Source organism: Littorina saxatilis, linkage group LG3, assembly GCF_037325665.1.
Source record: "Littorina saxatilis isolate snail1 linkage group LG3, US_GU_Lsax_2.0, whole genome shotgun sequence".
Classification (NCBI taxonomy): domain Eukaryota; kingdom Metazoa; phylum Mollusca; class Gastropoda; order Littorinimorpha; family Littorinidae; genus Littorina; species Littorina saxatilis.
Genome location: NC_090247.1, coordinates 66,800,678 through 66,810,677, shown reverse-complemented (window position 1 = coordinate 66,810,677; position 10,000 = coordinate 66,800,678). Strand labels below are relative to the sequence as shown.

Genomic DNA, 10,000 nt, shown 5'->3' with positions numbered 1-10,000 from the left:
GCACTCTTGGAGTGCGCTAACAGTTTTAGTGCATCGCCATTAGCCAATCAACTGGTTTACATCAGTCATGTGACACCAGTAATTACTGACAATTATTATTTAAGTTATTGAGACATTCCAGTGCACTAAGGGATTTATAGAGCAAATCAAGAAAATTTATTATTGAACGAAGCGCATAGCGCTGAGTTCAATAATTATTTTCGAGATTTGCTCTATAAATCCCTTAATGCACTGGGATTGTTTCAATAACGATATTGTCAGTACCGCCAGATAAAAAAGAAGATTCAAAACGCACATTTTGCAACGCGCATTTGGATAGGCGTAACTGTGTGGTCAGGTTTGTGTCAGATCTACTTTTGTGTGGGCTGTCTCAAGTGTTTTGTGCTTTCGTCACACGCAAACTCTTGTTTTAATTTCTGTTGGTAAAGTCCAGTGTAGCGTTAAACTAAAAAGTGATGATCTTTCATAGAGACCTCATTTAAACTCGGAGAAAGGACTGTGCTCTTAGTTATTTGCGATTCGAAACCTTCATCGAGCTTCGACAGATTGACTGTGCAGAGTTTTGCCCCTTGCCAAGGTCGACGGTAAGCACATTTTCAAAATAAATGTGGCATGTTTCACGTGTTGTATCTTCACTCATCGGGGAATCTGGAACTAAATATGAACGGTAAGAATGCTCTGAACCCTACACGTATTATATCCCCATCGTTTTATCGTTCACATTTGCCCAACATGTTAATTTGCTGAACGGGATTTATGTCGTCTGCTAGGCTATGGCAAACGAACCACTGCACTGAGTCTCATTTCAAAAACAAAAATTGCTCGTCACGTTGCACTGAGTCTGCACGCATGGGGCAGGCTGGTAATAAGTCTTATATATGGTAAGAACGTTCTAAACCCTACACTTTTCGATTCCGATTGTTCTTGCCTTGAAATAATAATTCGGAAAACATTCATTTACTGAACAGATGCAGTCGTATTTCAGTGTAGTCTGCTACGTGCTGATCTAGCTGCTACGTTATCGGATTAACACTTGTGTTTTCTGTCAGCTGCTGGGAATTGTATACTAACTCATCATTTGGTTATGTGGATAATAAGCCACATGCCACTAACATGGCATAATTATGAGAGGAATCTTCGCAAGTCGAAACTGAAATATTAGACACAGCGGGTTCTATTTTTAGATCAGTGGCAACTGTGGCACAGGCACATGCAATCTGTCAGAAAAAAACCCACTTCTGCTTTAATTGAGAAGCAGGAAATTTATGGTCATAATCATTGGTATTGTGGAGAATATAAGCTACATGTCATTAATTAATTCTGATGATGAGAGTACACTCTCTAGGCAAAGGGCGGAAGAATACGCTCTGTGGAAAAGTTAGCGCACTCTTGGCAATTATTATTATTTTTACATGCAAAAGTATCATTGTAGATGGGATGGTTGTTTCGGATGGAAAAAAAATTGATGATTATTTTTACTGTCATGCAAAACGTAGCCTATTCTGTTGTAACTGTTCACTACTTTTGTCGATTTTGACGAGGAGAACCTTGCATTTATGAAATTTTTTTGGGGGGTGTCTGTGTTTTCCGTTTTTCTTTTTTGGCACTTCCTCACGGAAAAAAAAATCAAGCTTTTTGTTGAATATGGTAGGATTTTGACTTTGAAAAGCAGAAATATGCAGACTTTACATTTCCCCTTTTTGCCGGCTATCAAACTACTAAATGCTTGTCATAGGAAATCTGTGTATTTTGACCAGGCCCCCAAAAAGGTTCGTGAATGCTGCAATGATTAGTATCAAAGGAAAATGTTTACGGTCTGACAACTTCGCTTCGGTTTTACCAACAGCGTAACATTTTATTTTCCCTCCCCTCTTTTTCTCTGATTTAGATTGACTAATTAATCCTGAAGGTTTCTTCCTACGTTTTTCCCTGTTGATAGAATAACCATCCCTAACCACGCACCCAACCCCGTCGACGCCCCCCCCCCCCTCCCCCCCTCTTTCTCCAATTCCTGATAAACCTGTTGTAAACTACTTCTAAAGGTGCATCTTGAGTCTTTTGTTACACATGCCTCTCCCCGCTTATTGACTATACCCAGAAGCCAATCATAATACTTGTAGTATTTCATCCACTTGTGCTATACCCTAAATAGATTCGGATTACTGGGGGACCTTGACGGCTTTGGATGTATTTCATTCCAAACATCCGCAAATTTGACAAATGTGACCCTCCACCACGAAATGAGTCGCATGGCACCTCACGCGGTTCTGCGCTAGGCATAATATAAGTCCGGGGGTGTCTATAGTAACAGTGTGAGGGTCACTTTAGTCACAGGCTTATAACTCGAAAAGTGTTCACTCTTTTCTAAAACGGTTTTCACCACTGGATAGAGAATAAACAACTCTTTAAGAAAATGTAAAAATATGAAAATCATGAAAAGGTGACATGCGACTCATCCCGTGGTGGAGGGTCACATATAAACCCAGCCTATGACACAATCAAAAATATCTCACATCCTGGTCACCCCCTAACCCCATCCCCCACCCTCTTCCACCTGCTCCCCCCCCCCCCCCCCCCATCCCTCCCCCCTATTTTTCTGAAAGCCCCTCCTATGCGTGAACGACATGCTACATTTGCTCAGTAAAAGCTTACCGATGTGTCCAATTATAAGAAACACGAGATGTCGTCATCTTAACATTAGGCTATTATAGCTAATGACGACGACTTAAATATAAGTTTAGAACAAGTTTTTAATCAAATAGTATGGTTGTAGCCTTCAGAAGTTTAGTGACAAGCCCTGCAGAGATTCTACTTTGAGAGAAACATCTTTGCCAGTGGGATTCATTGTGTGTGAATGTTTATATTATTTTAAACTTTTGGAAGCCTCGTCTCGACTAGAAAACAAAAACGCTCGTTTTGAGGAACAGAAATACTGTGTCAAATGTTTCAATGAGGTATATTTTCGTTGAATTGTGGAGAATTCATCTTTGAGAATACAAACGTAGAATCCCATAAATCTATCGCAGATGAACAGTAGATTTTTCATGTCCTTTTATCAGATTTGATTGATGAAATAAAACTGACGGTTTCTGGTCAGTTGTTTTCTTTAAGACACAAACTTTTTGCTAATCACACAAGTATAGGGTTGTAGATTAGTGAATGAAACAAGAGTTCGAGGAAATACAAATCTTTTAATTTTTTTTTCCTTAGAGAAACCACCTTCAAAATTTAAAGAAAACTCAGTTACTCAACGACCGCAACAAAATAAAAGTAAAGAAAGTGAAGATAAGGCAAATGATTGTGATTCTCGGGGAATTATTCAAAGTCATGTAGTGCTATAGTTAACAATTAAAATAACTCGACAAAAAAGTAATCAGCAAATACTTACAAATGCATACATGCATTGGAGGAATCTGTTATCTTATACTTAAAATGTGTTGAATTTTCCCCGTATCATCGGGAATGGCGGGTCACTTTCTTGGTCGACATAAAAACAGATTCACCACGTCGATTCGACCGCTTTCTCGTGGGAGTTTCCAAACCAATGCAAAGATAAAATAAGTCAGAAGGCTACTTTATTTTCGAAAGAAAGTTTAATTTTCCTCCTCAGTCAATCTTTTAAAAATTAATTACGCGGAAAACTTATGCATCCGCTTGGAGGAGAAAAGGGCGATTTAATGGCATGATCGTTGAATGAAAAAAAGGGGAAAGTAGCTTTAAAATAAAATGTTATGTGAAGACATAATTATGACATTAAATATCAAGTGAATATAACTGAAAGAATTCCTTCACAGAATTAAGACTACATTTCATGTCGTACATTTTCAATGGGATTAAGGTGCGCGTTACTAATGAATAAGCTAGCGCTCTCATTTCTTTTCATTTTTTTCTTTTTCTTTTTTTTTATCTATAAGTGTTGAGTTTGACTGTACTAAATATAATATTTCCGGTATCTGAGTATTGATTTTTCACACAAGATTACTTGCCATAGAAATATATGCATTCAAAAACAACTGCTTTATGGGCACAACAACAATCAGCGACTGTACGCAAGAAATCCTGTTTCTTCTTCTCCTTCTGCCTAAGTTGTAACTCTTTTCAAATAAAACAGATACCGGACATGAAGCTACTATAGAATGATAGCGCTTTGAGCAAGTTTAAACCCTGGATACATGCGCTATATAAATATTATGCATTATCATTATCATTATTATTATTATTATTATTATTATTATTATTATTATTATTATTATTATTATTATTATTATTATTATTATTATTATTATTATTATTATTATTATTATTATTATTATTATTATTATTATTATAGCCTCTGAAATACTACAACGGAAATTCAGTGTTCACGTTCCAGTCTAGGGCAGGACAACCTGCTCACACTTGGTGATCAACCAATCATCCCGGATGATACAACCACCCACATGTATTTAGGCTGACCGGTATTGGCAAACACTGTTAGTTCCGCTTTGCGTTTTGAAATGCACCTTCTCACTGTGTTAGTTATTTTCGTTGTATTAAGTCGATGCTGCAGGGATTAAGCAAAGTCATTTGAGGATGTCCTGAAACGTCCGTAAATTCGAGGACGGTGTGTTAGCGGGCCTTCTCTTTTTTCATTCGTGGAAAATGGACTGAAGTGCGAAGGTGAGTCTATCGTGCATAATGATGATGATGATGATGATGATGATGATGATGATGATGATGATGATGATGATGATGATGATGATGATGATGATGATGATGATGATGATGATGATGATGATGGCGATGGTGATGGTGATGGTGGTGATGATGATGATGATGATGATGATGATGGTGATGGTGACGATGGCAATGACGACGACGATGATGATGATGATGATGATGATGATGATGATGATGATGATGATGATGATGATGATGATGATGATGATGATGATGATGATGATGATGAAAGAACTACGATTCGAAGAACCAAAAGAGAACGTAGAACATGCCCCTGCTGTTGCTGCTGCCACGATGATGACGATAATACCAGTGTTCATGGTGAAGACAGCGATATGATGATAACAATCATTTAAGCGTAAAAACAAAGTCGTCGTCGTCGTCGTCATCGAAGTCGTAATAGTAGTAGTAGAAGAAGTAGTAGTATCTGTTTTTAAAGTAGTCAGACATGGTCCTATGTTAGTTTTCCACCTTTTTTGTGACAGAATTTTACAAGAGAGTGTTTGATTATAATAATGATGAGAATATTTATATGGTGCAAATTCAAAACAGTTCTGAGCGCCTCGCACAAAACATACATAAATGATTAATTCTGTACACAATTCCAAGTCAAATAATTATACACATCGAAATAAACAAATACAATTTACAAATATTCACACACACACACACACACACACACACACACACACACACACACACACACACACACGCACACACACACACACACACACACACACACACACACACACACACACACACACACACACACACACACACCATCCCTCCATCAGAGGAAATGTGCGAGCACATACATATTCAGGGGCGGATCAGTTGCTTTGTAAGGGGGGGGTGCACTTTGAATCGAAAGTGAATGTGATGGGCGCGAAGCGTCCGAATTTGCTAGGGGGGTCCGGGGGCATGCCCCCCCGGAAACATTTTTGGCTCAAAGAAGGAAAATGGTGCCATCTGGTGCCATTTGAACTTATAAATGGTCATAGAATCAGCTTTCCAAATTTATTTTTTTTTTTGCTGGAGGGGGGGTGCACGTGCACCCTGTGCACCCCCCCCCCCCTCGTCCGCCCCTGATATTACAAATGTTGCATAGTTTTCTTAAAAGCAATGAAGTGTAAACAGATGGGTTTTCCGTTGGGTCTTGAAGGAGGTGAGAGACGGAGCATGTCAGATGGGAGTGGGGAGAGAATTCCTGGTCATGGCAGAAAATGCGAAAGCATTTGATCTTGTATTTGTATTTTGGACTAGTGAGAGTCAGAGGATCATCGGAGGAGCGTAAGTACCACTGGAGAAGGTCGAAGAGATAGGATCGAGTTTGGAAGTGGATAGCAGTGTAACACAGACATCCATATTTGCATTTGATGCGGGCCTAAGCTGGAGCCAGTGGAGCTGTTGCAGAAGTGGACAGGTGTGCTGTCTGCATGATGCCTCCCGATCGGATCAGCCTTGCAGCGCAATTCTGAATATATGCTGAAGTGTTTTGATTAGACAGGCGAGAATACCGACTAAAAGAGAGTTGCAGTAATGTAAACGGGACAAAACCAGTGATGTAACCAGTGTCTTGGTAGCTTCAATGGACAGGTAGTGGCGGATAGGGCCCATACGTCTGAGTTCCAGAAAGGTGGGTTTGCAGATGTGCTTGATTGGCGTTTTCATGGTCAGTTCTTCGTCAATGTAAACTCCAAGGTTTTATACATGTACTTAAGAAAATGTGTTTAAAATGACGTTCCATCCCCTGACTGTAATTATCTTACAATTCATGTGTGGAAGGCTGCACTGTAGTGGTTCGCTTTTTTCCGTCCAAAATTGGTTCTATTCTTCTGGGAAAGCCTTGGAGAGTGTGACTGGTCTGTTCGGAACTGGTTGTCATCCACTGTTGGTCCTCCAAGTGTTCTTGATGACGTTCAGATCTAGATATCTAGCGGCCCAGTTGGTAGAGAACTGGACTTGTGATCCGCAAGACACAGGTTCGAATCCGGCCGGGACAGACACGGGTCAACTTTATGTGCAGACTCATTGATGTTATCCATGTTCCACCCCCGTGTCACCACTTTGGCACGTAAAAGACCTCGGTCATTCTGCCATAAGTGCAGGTGGCTGCATCTGATTACACCTAAACACGCACACATATGGGTAGCGCGACTCTGTTGCTGCTAGCTTTCCACTAGGAGGAAGAGACCCGAATGTCCCAGCGATGCGACAATAAAGTAATACAAATTAATGAAAATGAAAAATATCAGCCTCCCAATTCACCCAGGACGATGCTGTTGGTCTACTTCTAGGCCCAAACGACTCTTGAATTATCTCTCTCCGCGTCCCCTTCCAGCAGTGTGAAGTTCTTGACAGAGTAGCCTCCCTTCCTAGAAAGGCGTGCTGACGTCATGCAGAACTCCACCCTTACACTTGTTGACTTTGAACTTTAATAACGAATTCGACAACCTCCAAGGTGGGCTTTCAGATGCCAGTTAAGCCTCCTCGAACAATGTGGGATTTGTCACCTTGAGAAAACTAAACAACGAAGTACTTTATTCATTCATTTCCGTTCCTAGAGTTCCTTCCCTTTTTTGCGTGTTTCCCCTCCATTTTCGTTCAAACCTTGTTCGTTCCGTGTTGCGTCTGCTTTTTGTTGTCTTTTGTGTTCTTGTTTTTCCTGATGAAGCTTCCATAAGCGAAAATTCGTACCGTCTTGTCTCGTTCTTGTATCGGTGAGTACAGTATTTCTTTGTTTTTTAACCTTGAGAAAAAGTTAAAGCGGCACTGGGCGACTGCATTGTTCAATCAAATTGATTGACATTTCAATCAAACATTCTTTGACCCGGTCCGGGCAACGGGGTTCCATTTCAAAAATCTTTTTTTTAAAGTGATATAATCTAGCAATAAAACTGCCTCTCACGTCCCCAAGAGATATAGATTTCATGTTGGGGGTTGTAATTATGTGACAACACACCAGGAATACGTTAAAAAAAACACGTTTGAGTGCTCAGTTAGTCAAATTGGAAATGGCTGTGTTTTGAGTGGGCATTCCAGACTGTAATTCTCATTGAGACTCCTTTTTACGCCAGTCATACTTTTCGTCCTACATTTCGCCCCTGGGTGTTCCTAGATGTTGAAATTGGGGTTAGCGTGACTACAGAGTTCGTTTTGGGTGTTGAATAGATGACATAACACACGAGCAAGGTCTTAGAATTAGTGAGAAAATAGTTTTACGCCCTCACGCCAAAGCCATTAGGGGCACGTAAGACGGGAAAACCCAGCTTTGTAAAAAGAAAAAGGAAAAGAAAACAAAAGGAAAAAAGAAAAAAAGTGTTCTTGTTTTTTTAAATAAAAATGCGGGGGCGGGGAAGGGGTAAATGCAGACAGCTGGTTGCCGGCCGGCGGCTAGCGGTGACTTGAATTTGGCTAGATACCTGGCTGGATCGTCTTTCGTCAGTGCTGTGAATGGTCATTTTGGGGGCTGTTGCCAGGGCCGATGGAACACAGGGGCTTTATATTTTTGGTATTTGCTCTATTTTGCATGCGTGTTTTCGTGTTTTGCATGGCCTCCGACTGTCGCTGGGATCTTTATCGTGCTCATGCGTGCACACGCGGGTGTTCGGACACCGAGGAGAGTCTGCACAAAGTTGAACTCCGAAAAACAAATTCCGCGCCGAACTTGGGGGTTGAACCCACGCCGATAGCGACAACCGGTTTTAAAACCAGCGCCTCTGCTGATTAAAAATAGTGTTTTAGCGTTCTATTTTTAAGATTTAAATGCTGTGTTTGGTAGTTTTTTTCAGATGGTGATATTCTCCAACGGGCTGTGTGTTTGTGTATGTAATGTGAAAAGTTTTAGATATGTATGGCACGGAATGCGTGCGCATTTGCTAGAACATAGGTTTGAAATCCTCAATCCAACGATTTTAGTCTGCTTTGACTATAAATGGGTATCTAGAACTATGTATGAGGACTAAATAAATTACGATGACGAAAGGAAGTCTGGACTCCTGACACAGGTGAGCTGGGCGAAGGTTATTTGGCACAATTTCGGAGCAGTTTTGAGCAAATCATTGCAGGTGTTTCTAAATTACAGTGCAGCGAATGTCTCTTGAAGTTGTTAAGGTCCAAATCGTCGGAAAACTTTCCAAAATGGCGCCTTTGGCGAATTTGTTAATGACAAAAATTGCAATAACAGACACAAGAGTGCTTGAAAACTACGTATGCTGGACATATCTTCATATTGAAGATCTGCCAAATAGTTTTCTTGTCGCAAACATAATGTTATAGGTGCGATGGAGGCTTTTACAAAACCGGGTTTCACGGCTTGTCGCTGAAAATAGTTTTGCCGTTGCATAACTGGCCTGTCGTGTCGCCATGACAACGGTGTTGGCCAAAGAGGTTGAGGTCATGATGCAATCAGTTCCAGATGGAATCACAACAGCCTGCCGGTCTGTACTAGCCATGTCGTGGGATGAAGAATGCATGGAAGGGTGCTCCGGTTGGGAGCCCGTTTTAATAGATCCCCCGGGCGGGGATGTAGCTCAGTCGGTAGCGCGCTGGATTTGTATCCAGTTGGCCGCTGTCAGCGTGAGTTCGTCCCCACGTTCGGCGAGAGATTTATTTCTCAGAGTCAACGTTGTGTGCAGACTCTCCTCGGTGTCCGAACACCCCCGTGTGTACACGCAAGCACAAGACCAACTGCGCACGAAAAAATCCTGTAATCCATCTCAGAGTTCGGTGGGTTATAGAAACACGAAAATACCCAGCATGCTTCCTCCGAAAGCGGCGTATGGCTGCCTAAATGGCGGGGTAAAAACGGTCATACACGTAAAAGCCGTGGGAGTTTCAGCCCATGAACGAACAAACAAACAATAGACCCCCCGCATCAGGGCAGCCCAGGCAAAAATAGCTGGTCGTTGGCTTTAAACAAAATTTTATTCAGAATACATGACACGAAACATCTGGCAGTATGCAACGAGGACATGAATTCAAGCAAAATCATGTTTTACGTGACCAAAACAGTACAACATTACACAAATCTCCATGTTTGTGGACATGACAATAATACACCAGAAGAACTAATTCTGATCGTTCACTGTATAAAACACGCAACATTCACAAAAAGGATGAAGAAGAAGAAGAAGAAGAAGAAGAAGAAGAAGAAGAAGAAGAAGAAGAAGAAGAAGAAGAAGAAGAAGAAGAAGAAGAAGAAGAAGAAGAAGAAGAAGAAGAAGAAGAACAACAACAACAACAACAACAACAACAACAACAACAACAACAACAACAACAA

General features: G+C 40.9%; 1 protein-coding gene across 1 annotated transcript in view; it reads left to right on the top strand.

The window, feature by feature from the left end:
* Positions 1-2,656: 2,656 nt before the first annotated feature.
* The window catches only part of LOC138963038 (uncharacterized), a 33,436-nt gene continuing 26,092 nt past the window's right edge, over positions 2,657-10,000 (top strand). The window contains exons 1-2 of the mRNA XM_070335029.1: positions 2,657-2,846; positions 4,373-4,659. The gene's annotated coding sequence lies outside the window, so the exon portion shown is untranslated. The remainder of the gene's footprint in view (positions 2,847-4,372; positions 4,660-10,000) is intronic.